The sequence below is a fragment of the Poecilia reticulata genome, chromosome 15, assembly GCF_904066995.2.
Source record: "Poecilia reticulata chromosome 15, P_reticulata-male-v2, whole genome shotgun sequence".
Taxonomy (NCBI): Eukaryota; Metazoa; Chordata; class Actinopteri; order Cyprinodontiformes; family Poeciliidae; genus Poecilia; species Poecilia reticulata.
Window position 1 is genome coordinate 25614136 of NC_088844.1, and position 27767 is coordinate 25641902.

Here is a 27767-nt window from a genome sequence, read left to right on the forward strand (position 1 = left end):
TTATTTTTCATTCAGTGGGTAGAAAATGCAGACATTTTACTCAAGTAAAAGTAGAAATACTTCATAATAAAATTACTCAACCAAAAGTAAAAGTACATATTTTCAAAAAAGGTTAATTAAGTAAATGTAACTATTTACTGCCCATTCTGTCTATGGTGGCTGTAACCAGAGTGAGTTTTATGACAGAGCTAACTCTGCTAGCCGCCGCTAACAGCGTTAGCGCTGAGTGGAGCTGGTCTGTCGATACTGACTGCAGGATTGATCTGCTGCACAGTAAACCAGCTGCATTATGAAATGGATCATATCGACTGATGCTTCATAAAGGCCACCGCGCTCCCAGTTCTCCCACTTAAACTGGGATTAGCATGTTTTGACCAGACAGCTCTGGAGAGACCGCTGTCAGACTCAGACGGACGTCTTTGTTTATTTAACCCTCTTCTGTGAGGATTTTGGCAACGAGGGAGCATTTTTCCGAGCTGCGTGAAGGGAATGTTGATACAGTGAACTTGTCGAGCCACGCTCCCCTGGAAAGCGATTCGTCTTGTTAACAGGCAGAGATTCACAGAGACGTTCACAATGTTAATGCAGGTCATGCATGTACAGGTGCATCTCAGCAGCTTGGTAGTTCATTTCAGCAATTTAAATCAAAACATTAAACTTATTTATTTAAAAGATTCATTACACAAAAGTATTTTTATTCTGCAGCTCAGGAAAAAAATTAAGCTACCACTGCATTAAATCCCACTGAAAACCTGGTTATTCCACCAAATATTGATGTCTGAACTCTTGCCGAGTTAAAACATTAATATTGTTGTTTCTAAATGAATATTAACTTGTTTTCTTTGGATTGTTTTTGTTATTTTGACCATTTTTAATTTTCTGCAAATACTAAATTTTTGCTTGTAATTTCAGAGACATGTCAGTAGTTCATAGAATAAAAAAAACAGACGTATAACTATAAAAAGTACAGAGAATCATCATTTTAAGTGGTTTATTAATGTAGTTTTTTAGTACGCTTGAATGAAGACAAAGTTGGCAAGAAATAGGAGCTTGTTTTTAATGAATAATTCTTTAATATTAGTAAAAACGTAACGAAACACGTTTACTACGTTATACTGTAAGTATGTTTTGATCAATATTAAGGGTTTGTTGACCTAAAACAATCTCTTATCTTGCTGAAAAGTTACTTGTGAGTTAATTTTAGCAGGTTAGAGGCACTTGTTTTAAGTAAATAATTCCTTAATATTAATGAAAAAAATACTAGTTCCATTGGCAGCTACATTAACTTATAAAATGGGAAAAATATCTTATTATAGGTTAAATAATTTGCCACTGGAACTAGAATTTTCTCATCAATATTAAGGAATTAGACTCAAAACAAGCACCTATATTTTGCAACCAAGTTACTTTTAAGTTTCTCTTATTTCAAGTGTTCTAAGATATTTGGACTAAAAACTAGACCAAAAATACTTGGTAAGATTTTGTTTTTGCATTGAAAAGTTGATATTTGTAGTACTTTTACATTAGAAAAACAAAACATTTCTTGGTATTATGCAATGGGAAACTTTTCAAAGAAACTAAATTGCAGATTTATGTTATCAGTAAATCAGCAAACCTAACCGCAAGTAAAGATAAAAATGAGAAAAGGAGGCAGCATATTGATTACTGTAGTGCTGCTCTTTACCAATGCACTCTCTCTCTTACACACACACACACACACACACACACACCTTCAGTGACATCATTGTGTACCCAGCTCCGATAAGGCCATCAGTTAACGAAAGCAATGACCTGTTGCGTTTAAAAACCCTAGAGGGGCCAAGTGATTGACTGAGACAACCACAATGCAGAGCAATGCGCACTGAGTGAACTACGGTTAGCTAATGATTACTGAGGCAGGCTCTGCTGTTGCACCTGTCACACCAAGGATAGACTGACTCCCGCCTGTTCCTGACAAACCGTCATTGTTTTCACTGGCATGCAACACTGAGCCGAACAGCCTGTGTGTGTGTGTGTGTGTGTGTGTGTGTGTGTGTGTGTGTGTGTGTGTGTGTGTGTGTGTGTGTGTGTGTGTGTGTGTGTGTGTGTGTGTGTGTGTGTGTGTGTGTGTGTGTGTGTGACTATGTCTAAAGTTTAGCAGCTATTTGCCAGGGTGTGTGGCGCTTCAGGACGAGGCGGTTTGAAAGTCCACTGCAGACGCAGCAGTTCAGTTCATGATACCAGTTCAGTTCTACTGGCCTGGTTTAGTGGTTAAGGGTGCGTTCACACTGCAGCCTGAAGTGACCCAATTCTGATTTTTTGGCAATTACGATTTATTTTACTGGGCCGTTCACACTGCCAGTAAATGCGACCTGTATGCGTTCTGCAGTCTGAATGGGCAAACGACCTGAAAGTGTCCCGCATGCGCAGTAGAGGGCGCAATAACGTCAAGAGTTCTCAGTGTTCTGCCAACTGCCATAAAAAGAAGAAGAGCTCGGTGTTTGCGGAAGTAAACATGGAGGCTAACGGTGGAGCTTAGCTTATATATTTGAAGTTGTTGTCCAACCGGAGCAGCATATTAACAACTTAATCCTCATATAGTTCGTCATGGTTGCTGTTTTTCTTCCCGCTTGCGTGTATCAGGACGCAGAATAGTGAGATTTGTTGAGAATGAATACGACCTGAACGTTATGGTCGCATTTGAATCGGATACGGGTCACATTCGTAAAAGAATCCGACCTGTGCTGTTCACACTGCCATGAAAAGATCGGATACAGGTCGCATTACGTCAAAAAAAAATCGGAATTGGGTCACTTCAGGCTGCAGTGTGAACGCACTCTAACTCATACACTGCAAAAACACAAAATATTAAACTAGAAACTAATCAATTTTTGCTGCACAGTGGCGCAGTTGGTAGAGCTGTTGCCTTGCAGCAAGAAGGTTCTGGGTTCGATTCCCGGCCCCGGTCTTTCTGCATGGAGTTTGCATGTTCTCCCTGTGCATGGTGGGTTTTCTCCAGGTACTCCGGTTTCCTCCCACAGTCCAAAAACATGACCGTCAGGTTAATTGGCCTCACCAAATTGTCACTAGGTGTGAGTATGTGTGTGTGCATGGTTGTGTGTCTCTGTGTTGCCCTGCGACAGACTGGTGACCTGTCCAGGTGACCCCGCCTCTCGCCTGGAACGTTAGTTGGAGAGGCAGCAGCTCCTCCCGACCCCACTGAGGGACAAGGGTGTAAAGAAAATGGATGGATGGATGAACTAGTATTTTTTGTTTGGTTTCTAGACAAAAATAACTTACAAGTAACTTTACAGGGAGAAATAGGAGCTTGTTTAAGCCAATAATTCCTTAATACTGATGAAAAAGTGCTAGCTTCACCGACAGAAACAAACTACATCATTACATTTTTTTGCATAAATTCATTTTCATATATATTTTATATATCCAGCAGCCATTGCACAGCGAATACAGGGGAAAACCAGCTGACCTAATGTGCTGGAGCTCTGCTTGGGTTGCTAGGTAACGGGTTGGGTTCCGCTGGGGTTGCTTGGTAACGGGCAGTCCCTTCCGATTGTAACGTTACATTCCAGAGGTTTTTGAAACGACTTGTTTTACAAAAATACATAAATTTATTATCAAAAACTGTCAGGTTGTTATTTTTTAAGTGGTTGGTGTGTTTTTAGAAGCAGTAGAGATGGAAGTAAAAATATGTAATCAGGCAGAGAGAGACTGATCAGATGACTCACATTTAAATAATGTATTAAGGATGGTTTCTATCCTTAAATAGGCCGTTTGTGTTTTACACAACTGTAAACATGCATGATGCTGTTGTGAGGAAACAACAAACGATCACCCGTACATTACTCAGTGATGCTCATTCCATGTTTCATCAGAACCAAGAAATATTGTGAATTTGATAATGAGGTGGAAATGGTGGAAAATAAAAACAAGTAATAACTTAGTACATCTGAATCTTTAATTGCTTGTTACAGCTCTGAACTTGTAGTTAAATGGCTACAGTTTAACCATCAAAATGACCAAAGTTAAATTCTTAAACTATGTTTGCGTATGTGCTGCTAAGTGTGCTAATGGCAGAGAAACAACTCCACTGTCATCTGTGGCTTTGCTAATTAGCATTCACCCAGGCATGATTGGCAGCACTAAGACCCGCCTTCCTGCTCTGATTGGTCATTTCTAGTTAGCACTGGGAGAAGGCAAAGGAGCTTGATTTTATTTATTTTTTCACAGATTATCTGTCTCATACTCTATTGTGACGACATGATTGTAGTATTTTTTTATAAAAGTTGCATACTGGAGCTTTATAACAAAAGTTTTTTTAAGGGAAATTTAATCAGAAATTACAGTTTTCAGAAGGACGTTTGCTCTTTGGACGTCTGCCAGACATGACAAAGTGGGATCTTCATGTCAGGAGAGTCTGTTTTCAAAACAGCCAATGGAGACCGAACAAAGAATGTCATACACAAAGAGAAAGCTTCAGCTATGAATTTTTAAGAACACAAACGCTGTGAGAGGAAGCTGTTACCTTAGTCTTGGCCTCGCGGCTGGAGGCAGAGCGGCTAATTAAAGGGGCGGAGCTTGATGCTGCTTTGACAAACGGGTTTTGTGACTCGGATGCTCCTGTCATTCCGGTCATAGCAGAGGCTGAAGAAAGGCCCGGGCCTCTGGTGGTTTTCCAACATGCGTTGAATAGGAGGTGAGAGGAGTAACCGCGGGGCCACATGTGACAGGCCATGTGTGTCTTGTCATATCCTGATTAATTATCATCTTAGAAAACTAACCAGAAGCAGCTTGAATTAAGTTTAAATAATTATCTACCAGGGAGTCTGAGAGTTGCGGGTTATGAGAACAAGTGAGATAAAAATAATGTTTCTATTTATTATGCATCGTTAAGTGAAGCTAATGTTAGCATCTTTGCTAGTCATAGCATATTGGCTGCTGTTAGCATAGATGCAATAAAACATGCAAGCTACAACACAGCTACAATGGAAGTAATAAAATGAAAATTAAAAAAAATATAAGAATAAATGAAGTTGTGGCTAATATTTTAGTTAGCATAACTTCTATGCTAATTAAGGTTCCTAATAGTGTTCCCTTCCAGGTTTGTGAGTGGAGTTACTTCCACACAGCACATGTACAGCGAAAAACTTCTGCTAGCCAGTTTTATTTATTTTTTACTACTGTTTTATTATGACTTCTGTACTGGCTTTGTTGTGTGACTTTTCTATTTTATTTAACTGTCTGGACCAGTGACGTGCGGGCAGGGGAGGCATCATGGAAAAATAATATAATAAAATCATTTATAAAGATATTTTCACCCTGTGGTTTGTACTATAAAGTACCTATTTTTCATTTAAGTTAACCAAATCTGATGATTTTTTCCCCCTTAAAAATAGTTGAATGTTCGCATTTTCCCATTCAAATGCTCAGAAGCGAAGCCGGTGAGGCAGCAGCGAGCTGAGCCTCACCTGGGATTGCGCAACCTCTCGCTAACTGCACCGGTTGCCACTCTATGAGAGCATGCTCCTCCTGTCTGTACGCCGGCAATAAAATAGTTAAAAACATTTAATGTATGAACAGATTTTCCATAATTTAGCTTATGTATTTAATGTACTGTGTTTTTATTGTCACCAACTGTGTGTGTAACGTGTTTCGTGTGCTGAGGAGCGATCAGAAACGGCAGAGAACAGATTCGAGGTGAGGCAGGCAGTTCTCCTGCCTCATGGCTGGGGGCGCTCATGATCCCAGACATTGTGACTCCACAACTGCAGAGTAAGACACAGTAACAGCGAGCTAACCATACAGTAGCTGCACTGACACAGAGAGCGAGAAAGACGTGGTACTTTAACGGTTTCTCCCTTTGCTGTTAAGCACAGCACGAAATTAATAATATCTACATGTCTAAGTTTGATTGAGATAACGGAATTATTCTGTAGCGGCGGCGCGGCTAAGCATCACATATTAAAGTCTTTTTGCCCTCCAGCATTGTACGCATGCGCAAAATTTCCTTATGTAAACAATAATATGTAGGGGTCTAGATTTGTAAATCCGATTATAATTAAGTCGGTGCCTCGTCAGCTAAGAACCTCACCGCACGTCACTGGTCTGGACCATCTTAAGAGTGTTGGTGGACATGCTAACAAGACTTCAGCTAATTTAGCATCTTAAGAAATGTTCAAACATTACCCAACTGCACCATAATATTGTTGGCTTTTAATAAGCCATATGCCAGTGGCATATGGCTTAACATTTAGCTAATGTTAGCATTTTAACTGGTGATAACATATAAGGTGCTGCTAGCATAGCAGATACAGACGGCTAACATGTGCTTAACTTGTTAGTTATGATAAAATTGCCTGTTTTGAGAATTCAGTTTATTTATTCATATATTGCCAATTCACAACAAATGTCTTGAGGCTTTTTACAAAAATAATTTAAATCCAATCATAAATACTTAAATCCCAATTGATTGTAGTCATAAGACAGCACAGTATGAGCAATTAGTTTTTCAAAGCAGTTTAAAATGTTTCTATTTTAAACTATCTGAAATAAAACTGCAGCGTAATCTGCAATGTTTGCTAGTAGTAGCATGATGCTAATGATAGCATGTTTGCTAATGTTAGCATTTTTCTTACAAGTCTTGCATTTTCATGGTTTAATTATTAGGTTTTAGTTTCCTGATGGGTTTTAAGGCTCAAAGCTGCTTCAGAAGAACAACAGCAGACTGTGGATATGTGTTCCTAGCTAATTGTAGTCATTCTGCAACGTCCATAATACTCGTAAGCATGTCTAAAGTCTTGCAATGTAAAACATGAAAGTATTTGTAACAAGTCAAAAGGCATCACCATGATTTGCTAGTAGGATAAATAGTCATATGGTTCAGTAATTAAAACCAGTAGTGCTTTGTGAAACTTTCCCGCTCATCGAGAAAACTTGCATGTTGGAACGAATCCTGACCTGTTGCCCAATTGCTCCTTCAGCAGCTGCTGGTGGCAGCTTGTCTTAGTCCTCCGGACAATTGCTGATACCATCTGCAGCGCTGCAGTAATCTGTCAGAGGACAACGGCTCCCAGTCACACCGACGTTTCAGACCAATAAATACCAAAACAGAGCAAATCCAGATCTTAACTGTACAGGGATGCAATTTTAAGACCGATCTAAAGAAGCCGTTGCAGTTTACTCTCTAAAAACAAACCCTGGAAAGTTTTTCCCACATACTGACCACACTGCAAAAACACAAAATACTACCAAATATTTTGATTAAGTTTCTAGTGCAAAAATCTTGGTTCACTTGGAATAAGACAAAACTAACTTAAAAGTAACTTTTTAGAAATATATACTAGTAATTTCCTTTAATTAGTAAAAGGAATTATTATCATAGAGTCTTCAAGATTTTCCTCCTGAAAACTTGATAAGACCGGTGGATCGGTGCTGCGGCCGTTGTTCATCCAGCGACCCGTCGTGTTTTTGAGTTAAAAATGTTTAAAGAAAATTTGAAAATATCACTTGATAATTACGCGTTATTGAAAGATTGGAAGATTAATACCTGAACACAAACTACAAAATCTTAAAAAAGGCAAACAAATTTTAAAAACTTGAATAAATAAGCAATGCTTAGCCTGGTGGGGGCACAAGTAAAGCCTGGTGGCCCGCCAGGCTTGTAATACACTGAGGGAAACCCTCAATTTTATCAATGAAAAATTGCAATCTGCCATTAAGGAATTGACTTAAAACAAGCTCCTATATTTTGCTGAAAAGTTACTTATAAGTCAGTTTGTCTTATTTCAAGTTATTTGCACTAGAAACTAGACCTGAAATATCTGGTAAGATTTTGTATTTTTGCAGTGCAGCTCTACTGGTGGATTATTTCACTCGTGATAACGCTATAATGCTTCTATATGTTGCTGAAAAGTCAATACATTTTTCTAGTGTACCAAGTTATTTGCTCCTAAAAGCACTTGGTATGTTTTGCAGTGTAAGGAATAATCTGGGAAATGGACACGTTTCCACAGACGTGGAAGATCTGCTGCCTCTGCCGCCAGATTTGAGCCGAATGTTTCTGACGTGTAATTTTTACCAGAGTCGTAGCGGATCAGTAAGGTGGACGTGTGAGAGGCCGGACTCGCCTTCCTCTGCAGCGAATCCCTCCAGAGGAAGGAAGAACGTTTCAACGTGCAGAAAATAACTCGACTGTTTGTTTCTCGAGCGAGTGCAATGTGTGTGTAATGCAGGTCAGGTGAGTCATCCTCTCACACCTGACGGTGCTGTCTGTTTTTACACCTGAATGGAAAAATACACCCTGAGTGTGTGTGTGTGTGTGTGTGTGTGTGTGTGTGTGTGTTTGCACAGACACACACAGGCTGATTCATAGTTTTATGACTACCCTGGCACAAAGCTAAGCTGGGAGCTACAAGGACATGCAGGAGTGTGCATGCTCACACACACACACATTTCCTCACCTTGATGAAACTCACCTGGAGCTTTTTGCGATTCTCAAATTCACTCCAGGTCGTCAATAAGTGCAAGCAGGACTAGCACAAACAAAAGCACAATAGCTGCTCTGAGCTATAAAAAGACAGCAGAGTTTAACCCGTCCTTGAAACTCCACAGATGATCAACACACACACTCATAAACTCACACACACACACTCATAAAGTCTCACACACACACACACACACACTGTATTACACTCTGCAGAGTTTATGTTCAGAAGTGACAGCTCTTTCTGTCTGCTGTGTCCTACATCCAGGCTCATCCACCGTTTATTTGGAAAACTATCAAATCCTTTATGTTTTATTTGGAAGGTTTTAAACTCATCTGCGACTTTATGTCAAAAATTTAACATTCCAGCTTTGAATATATGCAGTTATGCACCTTAACAGCTTCTAGGAAGTTATGGCTTATTTACATAAGTTTTAAACAGCAAAAACTCAAAATCTTACCAAGTATTTTTGTTCTAGTTTCTAGTGCAAATAACCTAATGCACAAAATAAGACAAAAATAACTTACAAGTAACTTTTCAGGAATATGTAGGACTTTCTTTAGTCAATAATTCCTTAATATTGATTTTTTTTTAAAGTGCTAGTTATATTGGCAGATTATTTCGCTTATAACTGTTTAAAATGTTTTATTACAAGTGAAATAATCTGCCAATGGAAATAGAAATTTTTCGTCAACGGTTTATTGACTTAAAACAAGCTTCTATATCTTTCTAAAAAGTTTCTTGTTAGTTTTATTTATCTTAAATATTTAAGATATTTGTGCTAGAAACTAGACTGAAATATTAGTTATGATTTTGTGTTTTTGCCGTCTGTCTTTAAAATAAACCCTTTGCTACACTACACTGAAAAAACAAAACACAATTTTACCAAGTATTTTTGTTTTCCAGTCCCCTGATGAGCGTTTAGGGTTTTATCTTGCCGTCTTTTCTCAGGATGATCTCGTCTTCATGACCTGATCTGTACATTCGGAGCTGGTAGTTTCTGCACTTAGACGTTTTCATTTGTTGAATAATTTCTCAATATTTCCAGATTTCTCTCTCTCTTCAGCAGTCAGGAACAAACCAAACATTAAAAGTTTTAAACTGAGCAAACATCCTTTAAACAACGCTGAGTAACAGAGGTCCTGTCACCTTTTCCTCTGAATATTTAAACTGGTTCTAAGCGAAGACCAGTGGAGGTTCCTGTTGGTACCAGAACAGCCATCTGGTTTCTCCACTCTGAGCCCGTTTGTTGTTTCTACGGTGGAGCTGCACATCCACTCGGCTTTCTCCTTTTGTTGTTGTTTAGTTAGCTGCTTTCTCTCCGTCACAGACGGCAGCAGCTCCTGTAGCCTGTTTCTCTCCTTTAGCCTCCAAATCGGGTTCTGTTCTTCTCATCTTCACTCGTTTTCCTCCTCCTCCCATCGGTTCTGTCGTGACGCTTTCAAGGTCGTTGACCTTTGCTGGTTTTGCATCGCCTCCACCCGGTGGGGGAATCATCTACAGACAACTGATGGAAGATGCAAAGTATGTTTGTACCCTGATCTTCCAAAAACATTATTTCAACTCCAAAAAAATAAAGTCTTACCAAGTATTTTTGGTCTAGTTTTCAATAGGAGTTAGGAAAAATAGGAGGTGCTAATTTCTGCCAAACAATTTCAGAAATTTTTTGATTGAGCCCAGAAATTTTCAAGAAAAAGTGTGAAAATGTATGAGCTTCAAAAGTTGAACGTTTGCAAGAAAAAAAAACATGAAATATTTTAATCAATCTTAAAAAAATTTCAAGAAAAATTTAAGAGTTTTCACATTTTTGACTTTTTGAGCTTTGAAATTTATTTTATTTTTTTTGAATACCCTATCAGAGTTTTTTGGCAGAAATTTACTCATCTTTTCTATAACGGCTCTAATACGCTGTCATACCAATAAATTTGTACATTTAAAATAAGACAAAACTAACTTACAAGTAACTTTCCAGCAAAACATTGAAGCTTGTTTCAACTGTAACGCCTTAATATTGATGACAAATTACTAGTTCAACTTCTAACAATATATTTTCCCCATATTAGTGAAATAATCTGCCATCAATATCATATATTTATTGACCTAGAACAACCTATGTTGCAGAAACATTTCTTAAAAGTTGTTTTTTTTCTCATTTCAAGCGTTCTAAGATATTTGCACTAAAAACTAAACCAAAATTTCTTGGTAAGATTTTGTGTTTTTGCAGTGAATCTGTATGAGCTTCTCACATATAAATAATAAAATGCTATTGTGATTGCATTTATACATAAACAGAAAGTAAAAATTGTATGTATGCTGCAGCTGTGTTCATAACAATCTGTATTTCACGGACATTAAAGGTGGGATCTTTTCTGCTTTATTGGGGCTCAAAATGTTATGACAAGCCGCCCTTGACCACAAAGCTCCACTCTGCTACAATTAGCACTTTTCTTATCTAGTGTTATGGAAGAAGGACAGAAGCCAAGAGGATCAAAAACATCAGGAAACCATTTTGGTGGCAGGAGAAAATTAAATAAAAGAGAAAAATGATGTGAATCTGGACAGTGGGACAATTTTAATCTGGAGTTTAAATCCAACTTGCTAGCCTGGTGGTTAGCAAGGACGGTTAGCAAGCACCATGTTTTTGAGTTAAAAAATGTTTAAAGTGGACGGAAAATTTGAAAATATAACTGAATTTTATTAGATGACATTATTAACAAAACCCTAAGGTGCCCAAAAATTTTACTCAAGTAAGAGTAGCAGTACTTTAACGTACTTTTACTCAAGTAAAGTAAAAAGTACAAATCCAAGAAATTACTGAAGAGTAAAAAGTTATTTGGTAACTCAAGTACTGATCAACTAATCGAATTATCAATCATTTAATATTTAAAAATTACATCATCAGATGGACCAAAATGTAAAGTTTAAGTGTAAATTTGAGTGATTTAATGAACAAAATTACTTTAATCCATGTAAATAACAAAAAATAAAATCAGGCAAAATAAAAAAAATTCCAAATCAGTTTTGATCAATAAAATCTGATGAAACTTTAATAAAAACTGCAGGTGTGTTTCTGGTGAATGTTGGGTTAAAACATTCATTCAGTGGGTAGAAAATCCAGAAATCTCATTAAAATAAAGTAAAAATACTCGCATTCTGCCTGCATATGGTTGTTTACTGAAAAAAGTGAACAAACTGTCGCTGCTTTCCATATTTTCTGTCGAGGTTTGAGCAGAGAAACAAATAAAAAGCAGGAGCCACGAATTATTTCAGTCAAGTATTTTCCTTTTAAGTAGTTTCTAGTTGAAAATAGTTGAGTAATTACAACATATTCAGATTTATTAAGATGTCTTAAGATTTTACAGTGCAAATTTTATTTACTACATTAAAAAAGTGGAATAATTTAAACAAAGTTTAGTTTTGCTTCATCTTCTTGAGAAAATTAAGTTCACTTTTCTTGGATTTCCTTTTGCATTTAAGTAAACAAAGAACAGTCTTGCTTGATAAATATAAATAAATTATGGAAGTATTTGGGGCAGAATATTTTTATCAGTGTGGAGGAAACTGTTAAATCTGGCTTCCCAGCATCTGTCGTCGTCTTCAACGTTTGTCCTCGTGGATTCCTGCAGCCTCCAGCGCTCGATGACGACCGTCCACATCCGACATGGAGGCACCAAGTTCTGATGGAAAACCGGCAGAACTGAAACTCGTCAAAACGTAAAACACGGTGACGGTAAAACGTTGATCTGTAAAAACATGCAGTGTCTCCCCGCATGTTCCCCTCCACTGTTTGTCCTCCAGGACAGGATATGACTGATATGGAAAGACTGTCGGCTCCTGCACAGATCGGTCAGGTCGCATGACGACGTCTAACACGTCTCTTCACATCTCTTCACATCTGGTCATTTTTCCCATGGGGAATTTTAAAACGAGAATCCTCATGGAGTGCGTCTCCTTTTCTACCCAAACATTTTGGTGTTTTTGTCGTTCGCAGGCTGATGTACATCCAGGTTGCGTTGCTTAGACACCAGAACATCAGTTTGGATGCTTAGTTTGCAGAAATTGACGTTTTTATTGACTCGGTCATGTTTGGTTTGTGTGGGAGGATTTAATCAGACTGAAGTCATAAATTGCACAAATGTTTGACTCAGACAAATATAAATAATTTAAGCAATCAGCTTTTTTTATTTCAGCAAGTCAAAAGTATTACAATGAAGCAGGAACTCACATTTTTAGTGCAGTAATACATTAATATTTATCTTAACGCTAAAGAATGTAATTTTTATTTTAAAAAAATGTTTTTTTACATATTTGTTAAAACCGTCACCATGTTGCTAACCTATATGAACATCGAGTCCTTCCATGTCTGAAGAAATGCTCATCTCAGAAACAACCAATCAGAGCCAGGAGGAGGGGCTTAGCACTGTCAATAATCCTTGTGTATGTGCTGCTAAATGTGCTAAAGGCAGAGAATCAACTTGCAGTTAAAGAAAATGCTCTGTATAGTTACAGAGCATGGTACTGTTATTGGTGGTCATGCTAACTAGCTTTAGCATTCCTGGGGAGGATGTGAACAGCATGTACCAGAGAATGATTGACAGCGCTAAGACCCTCCTCCTTGCTCTGCTTGGTTGTTTGTGACCAAGCTGTATATTTCTGTCTCAACATAGTGACAGTTTTAACACATATTTTAAAAAACAATTTTCTTAAAATAGAAGTTAAATACGCCAGATTAAAGACATAATAGTTTCTTCGTTGTGGTTGAGTAATAAAGTACCAACGATCTGAATCCCTGATTCTGATTAACCTAATCAGGTGGTGTGTGTGTGTCTCCATTTTTTCTAGGTAATTGTGTTGATCGGCTACATGATCCCGTGTCATCTTTTGACCCCAATTATGCTTTTCTTGTTTTTTTTTCTGACAGTCGGGTCCAGCCACTCATCATGCATGACTCCTGGCTGCATATTAACAGCTGTGTGCCACGGTGCAGCTGTGGACCGGCACCACAGATGGTGCTGAATACTGGATGAGATGGTGGAGCTGCATGATGGAAGCCGCCTGGACGAGGTTGGATCAGGTTAGGCTGGCGGTTCATGACCCCAGTTAGCAGTCGCTCTCTTCCTGTGATTCGTTTCTGCAAAAATCCATTCTGGTTTGTTACAAGCCGTCTTATTATCTTCTGTTTTTATTACGTTTAAATGGATTTAGAATTTGTCTGCACACATTCCACGGGGTAAAAAAAGAAAGTCAAAAGATAAAGTTTGCAATTTACTGGTCTGGTTTGGTGCTTATTGTCCTTTAATAACTTCTCAAAAGACATTTACATGAAGTGTGGGCTCAATATTGATGGGTTTCTTACAGGTTAGTGGAATCAACTCACTCACCCTTCTCTCTCTGGTTACCTAGCAACTCACTCCTTCTGTGGTTACCTAGCAACAACCTGTTGAGTAACTTGCACAGCAGCAGTTTAAATTTCCGCCACTTTGCCTCAAAACTGCTTAGAACTAAAAAACAACAACAACAAAAAACAGCATGGAGTGAAACTGAATAAAACAGAAAAATTCACACCACCAGTTTGGCAGTACTTCATATATTTAAAACAAAAAACTAGTCAATAATTATCGATATTATTGACTGACATGAAAGGCGTATATCGCGTATCTGCTTCGAATTCTGTGATGTCACAGGTAAAATTAGTCTCGAAAAGGTAAAGAAGTCTTTTTAACCTCTGATCTGCCCTGTGTATATTTTATACGTTAATAAAACAATGTTGTCACCTTTACAGTAGGTTTACACTATTAAGAGTTAAAATTAATGTTAAATCTTAGTTTGTTGCCTTTAAAAATAGAGAAACGTGTTCAGTATCAACAGGCTTATTTTGAAGCCTGTTGATACGTTAAAACAGGACAGTTTTGAGTTGCCCAGTAGAATGAAGCATGTTGCTAGGTAACGGGCTGGGCTTCCATGGGGTTGCTAGGTGACGGCTAGTGCCTGCTGATATTCGTAAGGTTTTTGAAACGGCTCATTTTCCAAACACCAAAAAAAACATTAACTTATTGCCAAAAAATGGCTGGGTAACACACACACACTTATATATATATCCATCCATTTTCTTTACACCCTTGTCCCTTGGTGGGGTCGGAGGGGTTGCTGGTGCCTCTCCAGCTCACGTTCCGGGTGAGAGGCGGGTCACCCTGGACAGGTCGCCAGTCTGTCGCAGGGCAACACAGAGACACACAGGACACACAACCATGCACACACACACTCACACCTAGGGACAATTTGGAGAGGCCAATTAACCTGACAGTCATGTTTTTGGACTGTGGGAGGAAACCGGAGTACCCGGAGAAAACCCACCATGCACAGGGAGAACATGCAAACTCCATGCAGAAAGACCGGGGCTGGGAATCAAACCAAGAACCTTCTTGCTGCAAGGCAACAGCTCTACCAACTGCGCCACTGTGCAGCCCTATATGTATATAAAATATATTTTTTGTATTGTTTTTAGAAGCAATAGAGACACAAATGGTAACATAAAAACATATAAAATGTGAATTTGGCTCAACTGAAACTCAAACATACTTTTTTATTCAGTGCCTAATTCTGCTAAACCGCACAAAACCCATTAACCTGGAAGCACAAGTGTCTAAACTTGTTTTTTCCATCATATTTTTATCCTTGGTAACAAATCCAAGGTGGTCATGATGTATTCCCTACATTGTGGAGAAACTATGTTGGCTCGAGGTGAAGAACCCTTTCTGTCAGATATAAATTATCCCTTTCATCATGAACAAATTATGTTTAGCGGAAAGCAGCCAAAGTGAAAAGTAGCTTTCTCGTTGTTTTTCTTGCTGTGCAGCACTGAATTAAACAGCATGAGAATAGTTGTGTATTGTCCCCAACTGATTAATACATCTTGGAAAAACACAAAAGACAGCTTTCCAATTTTTTTTCTGCTCTTTTGGAAACCGCAGGACGTGCCTGAGTGCACATTCTCAAACAATTAGGAATGAGTAAAAGTTTCCTAATACACAAATTCAAAGCATTACGTGGAGCATGAAAGGCTGTTTGTCCTTGGAGACGCCTCATAAAGTGAGTCAGGCATGACTGGGAGGTTTGGAGCCCAGGATGCAATCACATCAGGGAGGATAGAGTTTCCATAAACAAGTTTCAGATCAGGTATGCAGCAGCAGATCTTTTTTAAAGATGTGATATTAGAAGCAAACAGACAGACATGCAGGTAGATGTTCAGATAGACAGCTGCCCAACATATTAAATAGCATTAGCTGGAGTATTGTCTCATAACCTTTTACCCCCCAGGCCAGAGATGTTCCCTACAATGCATTATGGGATATGAGTGGTCACAAACAGATACAGCTTTATTCCACTGGCCTGAGGCGTTCTGTCCCGAATGGACCTATGTAATAACAGGCAGTGGCACACAACGAGGAAACACAGGAAATGTGTATCATGATTTATAAAACCTGCAGCATCATATCTGCACATCTCTCAGAAATGCACAGACATCCCCCTCATCACGTGTTGTCATCGAGTTGGAAATCAACAGGAAATGTTACAAAAACATCCAAAATGTCTCAGCTGATGCGTGAATCCCAAAGCTACCATCAAGTCTCGTCTGTTTATAGCTTGTTTATAAACCATTAATAGCACAGAGGGTAACTTTTATAAACAAAACAACAAAAAACACATTTTTTAAATTTTTGCTATGAAAAGATGGATCTCCTCCACTTACTGCCGTCTGAAGACATGCACCAATCACAGCCAGGAGGCGGGTCTTAGTGCTATCAATCAACCTCATGAACACGCTGCTAAATGTGCTAATGGAGGAGAAACAGCTTACAGTTACAGGAAAACAGCTTGTTGACCATCACCAGTGGCTATGCTAACTAGCAGTAAGATTTACGACATGCTCTGTTGACAGGGAAAAGCTGTGTTGTAGCAGAGGGCACAGGGGGGGAGCAGCATGTACATGGGCGTGATTGACAGTGCTAGGACCCGCCTCCTCACTCTGATTGGTTGTTTCTAGTCAACACTGGGAGAAGGCAGAGGTGTTCGGGGTTCTGTTCACCGATTATCTGTCTCGTATCAAACTGTCACGACAGTTTCAACAAATATGTAAAAGAATAATTTAATAAAAGTTAAATAAATGCCGTTTTAAAAAACATGAGATACTTTAATGATTTAAACACAAAAACTCTCTAATGAGCATTAAATTAACAGACTTTATGGACCAATGTTTGGTTAGTAAAAATTAGCGTTTTAATTATAAAGTTTCTAATATCATGCCATTATCAATATATTACATTATATTATCAACATCATTTCTGGGACAATTTATCATCCAGAAAATGTTTTTTATTGTAAACTCCATCCAAGCAGAATCTGGTGTGTTGGTAATATCTGATCTCCTCTGTGAGGACAGCAGAGGATGTTTTCTGTTTCACAGAGCCGACGTTATCACTGCATCACTGGGACGGGCATGAATAAACGAGAAGCCCGGTTCTGACTCACACAGCCGGTTCATTAAGGGGGCCGATTAGACCCGAACCTTTTCAGTTTCACTCAGATTTGAATACCGTTTCAAATAAATTCATCCAGAGTCTTCTGAGAACAAAGATAAAAGTGTGATTCTCAGCAGAGCAGCAAGAAGCATGACACAGCTCGTCCCCCAGTGGGCTCATATGACTCAGCGCCTTGAGAGTTAAACCATCCGCTCAGTCCCCAAACTGGTTTCACATCTAAATTTACCGTATGCTAATAAGACGTAGCTGCCGTTACCAGAGGTAAGGGAGGAATGCGCTGTTTGCTACGTCAGGGTGAGAATCGGCAGAGCCAGAGATGAAGAGGGTTAAAATTTGAGCTGAGTCACACAAAAACAACCGATTCAGTTGTTTTTTTCACATGATGGGAGTCGGAAAAGAAAGTTACAGGGTTTTATGCATCAGACGAGCATTTCTGAGTTTATCAGGAAAATGTTTACACTGATCTCAGTGATGACGTCGGCGTCAGACAGTAGTTACTATCGAATGTTTTATCGTTTACAAGATAAATTCCAATTTACGATGTTTATAGAAAAGCTCTCCATATTGTTAGGATTACGTTTAATAAATGTTTGCCATCATCACTTTTATTATCGCCACAAAATATCATGATAAAACTTTCATGTCGTCCACCACCAGCTTTTCCAAACTTTATCAGGTTATAACATTTTTTTAATTGAGACATCAGGGGTGGAAATTTAACATATCGTGTATTATTTTCTTACTATTTTTGAATTATCATTGTCACAATAAATTCCAGTTTACAGTGTACAGTAGTCTGTCCTTTCCTTCCTTCCTCTTGTCCTTCCTCAGATGCATCCTTCTGTCCTTCCTTCCACCTTCCAAGGATATTTTCTTTTTCTGCTTTTCCTTCCTTTAGTTTTTTTTTCTTTCCTTTTTTCTTTCTCATTTCATATCTTTTTGTCCTTCTTTCTCTTCTTCCTTCGGTCATTCCTTCCTTCCTTCCCTGGATACTTTGTTATAGCTTTCTTTCCTTTCTCTGTTCCTTTTTCCCTTTTGTCCTTCCATCTTTCCTTTTTTGTTTTACTTCCCTTCCTTCTTTCCTTTCATTCTTCCTTGTTTTCTTTTGTCCTTCTTTCTTTCCCTTTTCCCTTTGTCGCTTCCCGTCCTTCTTGTGTCCATCTTTGTCTCTTTCCATCTTGTCTGCCCTTTATTTTACTCTTTATTCCTTCCTTGTGTCCTTCCTTCGTTCCATTCAGCTTCTTCTTTTTCCATCCTCCATTGGTAACGTCCATTTTTCACAGGCCTTAAATTCGTCGTAAACTTTTAGTATTTTGTATCTTAAAAGGACGTAAAAACGACTAAACTCCGGACGTTTCCATGGAACCTGAAAGAAAGATTTCGGGACGCAGGGATTAAACGAACGAGGCGCACTTTCTCACATTTTCCGCCTCCGTTCACCTTCGCGTCTCGCTCACACCGAGGGCAGACACACAAAGCGGCCTTGACGTCAGACTCATCAACGGTTGCCATGTCGACAGCGGCCTGCAAAGTCAAGAGAGAAAGAGGCGGTGTGATGTTTCTCATTGAACCTGTACCTGTGTGCGTGTGTGTGTGTGTGTGTGCGTGGATCATGTGGCTGTGTTTTTAGTGCACTGATCCGGTCTCATGATGGTCAACACCTCGGCAGCACACACCACCTACCTGGGCGCCGTTTCTCTTTGCAGCACAGATTGTGAAAACAGAAGCTAAATAAAAATCTACAACGCTTCTTTTCGGAGCGATGCGGCTTAAATCGTGTGTGTGTGTGAACCTGGTTTTTATATCCTCAAGGGGACCTATTTCTGTCTACAATGTGGGGTTGTGGGGACCACGGCTCCCTGTGGGGACATTTTCTTGGTCCCCATGAAGGGAAATGCTGTTTTGGGGTTAGGTTTAGGGCAAAGGTGTGAATTGACTTTTGGTTGGGGTTACGGTGTAAATTCTGGCCGGTTGTGCCAGAATGTACTGATAAATCCTGTTCACAAACTGATAAAATATCAATGAATTCTTAAAATTAAATAATATTATCGAATATCTTTTCAGTCCCTCATGGATTTAGTAATTCTTTTTGTAATTTTTCTTTTTGTAATTCTTTTTGTAAAACTTACAAATAATTTTTGTAAGTGTTTGTGGTACTAATTTAGGAATATTTGTGATATTTTGATATGGTTAGGCTTTAGAAAATTAATGGAAGTCAATATAAAGTCCCCACAAGTCATGAAAACACGACTGTGTGTGTGTCTGTGTGCGTTAGCTAAATTTGACAGCACTCGACTCCACCCAAAACAAATGTTAGCAAATAGCCTGCCCCACTTCCACTCCGCCATGTGACAAAGTCCTGGACTGCACAACATCTGACTTGAGCGTCTTTATTATTATGTAAAGGTTGAGCTCAGTGTGTGTGTGTGTGTGTGTAGTGTAATTGCCAGGCGCTGGGAACAGCTGGAGGAGCCGCGGCCTGCAGGGAGCATTCCTCTGTGGTCAGCCGACCCTGATTGTCCTGTTCGTCTTCCTACTAATTTCCCCGCGTCTCAGACTCAAAACGCTCGCAGTGAACTCAGTCACCCCACTCAAACAGAGCAACATACATTTACACTCAGGCTGTCATTAAGTTCTGGGACGAGCAGCTATAGAAACACATCAGGTCATATGATGCAGGATGGGCTTTTTATAAAACCTGTTATTTTATAAAAATATATCTTCAGCATATTTGGTAAAAATGTCACCTTGTCTTTATAGTTTATGAGACAGATGATATGTGAAAAGATCGATATCCACGTTCTTTCTGAGCTGCCATGACTATGTGAAGAATCGCACCAAAAACAACCAGAGTCAGAAGAGGCTTAGTGCTAATCTCTAATATTTCTTTTATTTTGTTTCTACTGTTCCACTGAGAGGATAAAACTAATGGAAGTTGTTTCTTCCCACTTGTAAAACTTTAACTTTTCCCTGATTCTTTAAACATAGCTTCCTCAGTAAGATACTTACTGCTCATAACTACCCTTTAAAAACCAGATCCTTGACTTTATTTGATTCGTTTAGAGTTTAGAAACACATCAGCTCAGTAAAATCACTCAGTTTTCTGCAACATTATTCTTAAAATGATTGTTTTCACTTGGCCAATCATCAAATGAGACTCTCCTAACTAGACGGGAACTTTAAAAAACAAGTTTTGTTTATAACCTCATGAAAGTTAGCAGTACAGAAGCTTTTGCGTCAGCCTCGATTCATATATTTGATGGGTGTAAAATCTGTCATTAGGTTCCTAGAATCATTATATGGGACAACTCAGCCTGATGCCAGGAAAACGGCTCATAAGGAAGCTGATAGGTGAGTTGGTAGTTAGGCTATCATAAATATTTGCTTTTCAAAGCTTCCTGAAGAAACTGACACATTTATTGAAATGTAAATATTTACATTCATCACCTCTTATCGTCATTTAACAAAACACACAACAGACTACACACACACTGGCATTATTCATTAAACAAGAAGTCAACATAAAAATATTAGTGTGAAATATTAAGAACAAGCCTGCAGTGTCTGCTCATTTATTTTAAGTGAAAGTAGCAGCTGATTCAATGCAGTGAACAGATCAGTTTGATCTGCGCTATAACCGCGGGCAACAAGAGGGATCGTACAGGAGCAACTGGCTGGCAATCAATCTAGGAAAAGCTAATAGCCTGTTTTCAAACCAATACAGGTTTATTTTTAAAGATTTTTAATCAAAGCAATCTGAAAAATAAAAATAAGGCTAAAAAATATTCTGCATTATTCCCAAAGCTCCACCTCAGACTCTTCAGTCTGACGTTAGCATGCTAACTGTTAACCTTTATGACTGAAACGAGGACAGAACAGACGGTTTTAAATGTTTGCTTCTTGTCTTAAAGCTGCAGTATGTCAATGAAAACTTATGAAACTTTAACACAAACTGCAGGTGTGTGTCTGTGTCAGGTGGATTTTGGGTTAAACATGTTTGTTTTTCATTCAGTAGGTAGAAAATCCAGGAATTTTACTCAAGTAAGAGAAGAAATACTTCATGATAAAATTACTCAAGAAAAAGTAAAAAGTACAGCATAGTAAAAATACTCCTAAAAGTTAGTTTTTTTTTTCAAAAAGTTACTCTAGTAAATGTAACTAGTTACTATGAAAAATGAAATATCTGCATTCTTCCAGTGCTAACAAGAAACAACCAATCAGAACCAGGAGGCGGGTCTTAGCGCTGTCAATCATCTCTCCATTTCCCCCCCATGCTCTCTGCTTCACTCCAGCTAATGGAATAATTATCAACTATTTTAGTAAACTATTTATTGTTAATTGGAATATACAAACTCAAAAAGAGCATTTGGTGGAAAAAAGCCAATGTATTCATTCATATTAGTAATTAAGCCAAAATTCTACAAGATACATTTAGCATTTAAGATAAAAACTTTTTTTTTCTGTAAATATTGTTTTAGCCAAAACTCCTCAAGTTGCATAGTTTTAGCATCATCCAGTTCAAATTCACTGAAAGAAATGCTGTGTAACTGCATTTTAGGCTTTTTTTTTTAACAAAGTAATTAAATAGTTCATTTATTTGCAAGTTTTTAATTTATTTCTGATATTATATAAAAAAGGCTTAAGTGGTTCAATAAAAAATCTGTAGAATGTCAATTTTTTATTTGATTACTCGATTAATCGTCAGAAAATTGATTAATCGATTACAGAAATAGCTCAGTATTAGACGTATGTTTCTGCTTGTCCAGGTTTTTGAAAACATTGCACCAAATGTGAAACTGATTAACAGCCTTCATGTTTGTGGCCCTGAAACAGATTTAGCTCCAGACTCCATTTTTCCTCGTTGTTTATCCTGCTCACATTATAGCTCAGCTGTATCGTATGTTTTCTTTCCTGTCCTGTGGGAAAAGCAAGAATAACCGCACACTAATTAAGAGCACTTTGCTGTGTCAGCTTACACTTATTTCAGGCTCCAGCATGTACGTAAAAACGACACAATCGCACAAGCACCAACAGGCTGAGGCTCCCTGGTTTCCAGTCGCTCCTGAGGCCGGCGGGTTGGATTAGCAGCTGTCATGGTGAAGCCCTCAGCGCCTGCAACGGCCGCGTAGCTAAACACCAGCATGAACGAATCCAAACAGCAACCCGCTGACCTATTGGACCTCTAACACACATGCACAAACACACCAGGCCTCTTTCCCACCTGCTCGAGTGACGGTCCGCGTCACCTTGGTGACCCGAAACCTGCTTGAAGTTCTGCCTCGCCTCTTCGGGGTTTAGCCTAACCGCTAAAATATGGCGGCGCTGTTCTGGGATATAACCTTCTTCTGACCTTAAAGACTAATTATATTCAGACAACAATACATCATTGGAAGAGCTTAACACTTAAAGGCCACCTATTGAGCAAAATTCACATTTTCATGTTTTTGTTTTTCCATTTGGGTTTCTACTGCTTCAAAAAAAAAACACCCAGACATTTTTTTGGTAATAGGTTAATGTTTTCTGGTGTCTGGAAGACGAGCACTTACAAAAACCTCCTCAATGTTAAGTCACACGCTCCGTTACCTAGCAACCACATCAGATTTCTGCACGTTACCTAGCAACTCCAGCAGAGCTCCCGCATGTTTGGTCAGCTGTTTTTACCACTGTATGCGCTGTACAATGGCTGCTAGAAAAGACAGCTGATTTGTTGTTGGCTTACCATCCAGAAACCGCTTTCTTGTTTTTGCAGCAGGCTCTACTTCTGCTTTTCAAAGATGCACGTTTGTATTATTGCGCCTGTGTTTGCAGCCATTTTTATTATTATTTTTGCTTCTAGTCGAACAGTAATTTGTGAGGGGAGCGAGTGCAGGGAAGGTAAGGCATCCATTGAGAATTTATTTATGCTCAATAATCAATAATCTGACCAACTGTTTTGCTTATGGCCCATCTTTTAGGGAAGGCCTTCTTGGTTTCTTATCACATTCAAGTCAGGATTCTCTGTCTGGGTGAGTCCATGGCTGGGAACATTTAAATAAAATTAAAAGGAAAACAAGATAGTCAACATCACTGCCAGGTTGTCCGACCTCCCTAAATCTGATTTCCCTCCGAGTCGAAAATAAATTGCTCTCACACTCTGAAAGTTTGCCACCAGGCCTGCTGGAATGATAGTGGAAGAAGCAAGCTCTCCGCAGCCCGAGGAAAACCACAGAAAGCAAACAGACGGTCTCTCTGGCTCACACGCAAACACTCAACCAAAACCAACAAAAACAATCCAACAGTGAAACATGAAACACATGTTCGGACACACATCTCGTTCAGAAACGGGGAGGCAGGAGCTTAAAGTCTGTCTTTACGGCTTAAACGTGTCGTAAGTCATGTCCAATAATATAAGAAAAGCTTTTTAGCTGTTGGTTACAAGCTTTCTATGGGTGTCGAGAGAAACCGAGAGTGGGAAACACGATCGAGTGAGGACACGGCACTATGAGGAACACCATGTGTTCCCTGAACTGATGATGTACTGATAAAGGCTGAATGGAAGTGGTGTTGTTTTCACCGGGAAGCTGAATGCACAGTGATGTGACTAAGCTGCAAGAGGGCCTGAGTGTATGAAGCAGCATGTGATGCTTGGAGACGAACCTATTCCCCATGATACCTCAGTGGAAACCAGCAGCCTGACGTCAAATTTCACTTTAAAGCACCGCATTGTTAAAACGGGAACAATTATACCTCTGTTGAGACAAATATTTCTGCTTATTTTTACTTTGAGAAGTCTTTGCACACTATTTATTCAGTGTTGAAGAGTTCAGAACTAATCTAAAAGTGTACTTCGAGTAATCAGCTATTTTTACCACTGCAGTCCCGCTGCTAGAAGAATCAGCTCTTATCTGGTTCTATAAAACCACAGCAAATATGAAGAGATAAGGATGTAAATAAGATGCTTATTTGAAATGTAGTTCAAACGGTTCATTCACACCAGCCCTGCTTAATCCACTTTAATCAAAGTCTAGATTTTTGTTAGAAAGTCCGGTTCGTTTGGGGAGGTGTGAACGTGCAATCAAACTAGTGTGGACCAAAAAAATCAAACTCTGGTGTGGACCAAAAAAAAAACCAAACTCTGGTGTGGACCAAAAAAAAAACCAAACTCTGGTGTGAACCAAAAAATCTAACCAACTCTGGTGTGAACCAAAACAATCAAACTCTGGCCCATCTACAAACCTCGTTCTTGGTTTGATTGAAATGAACTCTGGTGCGATTTGAATGCAGATTGCACACCGATCCAAAAGCAGGAAGTGGACTAGAGCGCAGGGCATTCTGGGTAAATAAAGCCAAAGCAGACATGAGAGTCTAGCACTAATAGGAGAAACGACTCATGGTCTTTTGCCAAAGACAGAAGAGAAATGGTACGACTGCTAAAATCTGACGTTTCCTTCAGTGGTTCTTGGTGCAGCGCCCCCACAGGCGAGAAGGGGAACAGGTCTTTCATATTGTTGGACACAATGCAGTGTGAAAGTGAACCGCAGCTGAAAATGCAACAAATGTTGCAATTTTGGTCCCCAATCGAACCAAATCTATCGAACCATCAGGTGTTTATACTTTGTTCTGCTCCTATTTATTCATGATTTCTTTTAGTTGTTAAATGAACTATTCACATTTATTAATGACTGATTGAAATAAAAATGAAATAGAAATAATTAGTTTGGTTGAAGCCATATTCATTTGGAACATTTCCTCGTTAGCCGTTAGCGTTAGCAGACACCATCACGACAAAAGAAAGAAAATTACTTTAATCAAATGAGAAAAACTGAAGATGATTTAAGTTTGCAGACACCAAAACATTTCTTATGCAAACTAAACTTTCTGCATTCGTTAGAGAAAGTGAATATTTAATCTGCTGAGCCGAAGCTGCCAGATGGGAGCGTGGCCTCATTCCCAGGAAAAAACAGGAAAACTACAGCTGATAACGGGATCAGGAGGGTTTGCACTTCTGAGGCTGAAGTTTGATCAATTCATCCGTTTTTTTGTTTATAATAATTTAACTTTATAAAAATCTTTTTCACCCATACACTTCTTGGGTGGATATTCTGCATGTTTTACTGCTTGTATCTAGGTGAACTATATATATATATATATATATGCTTAGTTTTTAATGGTACATCAAACTGACTTTAGAGAATGGGCGGCTTTATGTATTTTTTTCTACTAACTACTTCTCGTGATTCAAAACTTTTGTTTGCATCAACTATATCAATGTGTATTGGTGTTTATTTGGTGTTTAAACTATTAAAATAAGCATCTAGAAGTGTGTCAAACTCGAGGCCCAGGGGCCAAATCTGGCCCGCCGTAGTTTTTTATGTGGCCCTCTAGACTCCAAATTACATCAATAAGTTCCTCCAGTTTTTCACAAATCTGCAAATTTCACGCAAATCCACAAATTTTATTGATTTTACTGCTAAAGTTTCTCAAAATTGGCCAAAAACAAGCAGCTCCTGCCTCAGCTTTACTGGATTTTGTAGTCCATGGTTGACGAGGTAATAAAATGTCACATTTAACTTCATACATTAGAGCAGAATTCCTTACAAATATTTCTAAATGAGCATAACAAAATCTGTGATTTGATTACAAAAAAAACTACAAAAACAATCATGAGATCCTGGAGGAAATGATCAGTGAAACTCTTAAATGCTGAAGCAAACATCTGTTTATTGATATTTTAACAGTTTAATGGGTTTTATCAGTACATTCTGGCCCTTTAAGAACATCAGATTTGTAATTTGGCCCAAGTTTGACTCCCTAATTTAGAGGATTTATTTTGTTTTTTACAGATTTTATCTCCTTCTTTCACCCAAGTATTCTTATTTTAAGACATTTCCCACATTTTCACCGGTGTGAAAAGCGCCGTTCGCAGACAGACGGTTTAAAAACCAGTAGCTGCTGGTTTGACGCCACTGACCGAAGCTGCAGCCTCGTTTCCAGATGTTCCCCTCTGCGCTCCTCAGGTAGCTTAATGACACACAAACACTCACACGCCTGGACGAAGCATCACCCACTCATGACTCACCAGATTCATGTGCACACAGACACAGCAGTAATTCAGCTGGTAGGGATGTTTACCATTTGGAGGAGTTTACAGTTTTTGGTAACGTGAAAGGAAGCCCTCAGCGCCAGCAGATGCACAAACTACACTCTGTTTTATGGCACCAAAGCATTTCTGCCTGCAGAAACGAACTGAAATGCTTCAACATGCTAGCGAGATCCGTTCAGGTAAAACAAATACATCTATAAGCAGTTTAACTCCATTTACTTTCATTTCTTGCATTAGCGTGGGCAGTTTCCAGGTCACATGAGAGCCGTGTGTACGGTTTCTGTTTGCAGATTAAGGGCTTCCAGGCATTACAGCGTCAGAACAGAACACAGAGTGTCGAGCTTGGACTGCGGTCACACTGCAGCGGCAACGTGACCACCTGCGACACCTTATCGAGTCTGAGAGCGCACAAAGTCATCTTTTAGGTGAAGAATGTGGGTCAGAGAGACCCGAGGACCATCCAGAGTCATGAATCAGCAGATGAGTGAAATTCAACCCGAATGCTGCCTGGGTTTCAGCCTGAACTGATACAAACGTGACTTAAGTTTTGGGTGATTTTTTTTCTGATCCTGTTCAGAAATCAAGTCTGAGCCAAACTGGCGACATGGAGTAAAAACTGTTTTTTACTCCATGTTGTTTTTATTTTTAAGCAGTTAAGATTTCTCAAAAAGGCCCAAAATCTGGGTGACAGATTCAGACGTGAACGATCAGAGCCACATAAAGATGGTTACAAAGCCAGCCTTCCATCACCTGAAGAACATTTCCAGGATTAGAGGACTAATGCCTCAGCACGACCTGGACAAACTTGTCCATGCGTTTATCTTTAGTCACATTGACTTCTGAACAGTTTCTTCACTTTTCTGCCTAAAAAGATCAATCCTCCAGCTGCAGCTGATCCAGAACCCTGCAGCTGCTGCTGGCGTTCTGACTAAAACCAGGAAGATGGAGCTCATCACCATGAGTTTGTTTCAGCTTATCAAGTGACTAATTGATTTATTGCCTGGTTAACATAACAGAAGGTTTCTTTTCTCACCAGCAAACCAGGTTTAGGCCGTTATCTTCCTCTTTGTCTTTACTTTTGCTGATGTGGACCCTGCAACTAGGAGCAATTTTAAAAAACAAAACGCAAGTAAGCCGTTTAAAATGTCAAGCTAAGGCCTGGGAGACAATTCAAGTGCACACTGCTGTGTTAAATTATCAAATTAAGCAAATTTTAATCTATTATCTCTGCAGAAAATAATCAGGAAAGAGTTTGAACTTATCTTGGTGAACAGCACAATCTTTCCTTCTGCTGTAACTTATTGTCAACATTAAGTCACTTACTGACATAAGAAATTCAAACTTTTATGAATAAAACAGAAAAAACTACTTATTTTAGTAAATGTGAGTTAGCATGCTGGTGAAATTAGCATTAGCTTCCCTGCAGCTCTGTGACTTAATGAGTTTTTTTCTGTGGAGGAGAAAAAAGCTGCTGTTTGCTCAACTAACTGCTGCAGAGAATAAAGGGATTTAAACTGGAAGTGAGAGTTTTGGCGACAGAAACAGCCGACAGGTTTTCTTCCTAAGTGACAAAAATGTCAGACGGGATTTCTCTGCATGCGAGAAGGTCTGATGAAATCCTTATTTACATATATATAACTTATTTAAGCTTCTGAAGGCGTCACA

General features: G+C 38.9%; 2 long non-coding RNA genes across 2 annotated transcripts; one reads left to right on the plus strand and one right to left on the minus strand.

The window, feature by feature from the left end:
• Nucleotides 1-15645: 15645 nt before the first annotated feature.
• Nucleotides 15646-22342, minus strand: LOC145555062 (uncharacterized). The gene is made up of 2 exons (XR_014091130.1): nt 22242-22342; nt 15646-18544 (listed from the first exon to the last, which is right to left on the minus strand). It is a non-coding gene; the product is annotated as an uncharacterized LOC145555062 (long non-coding RNA).
• A 2818-nt stretch (nt 22343-25160) lies between these two features.
• On the plus strand, nt 25161-27395 carry LOC103477327 (uncharacterized). The gene is made up of 3 exons (XR_535625.3): nt 25161-26016; nt 26098-26281; nt 26393-27395. It is a non-coding gene; the product is annotated as an uncharacterized LOC103477327 (long non-coding RNA).
• The last annotated feature ends 372 nt before the right edge of the window (nt 27396-27767 follow it).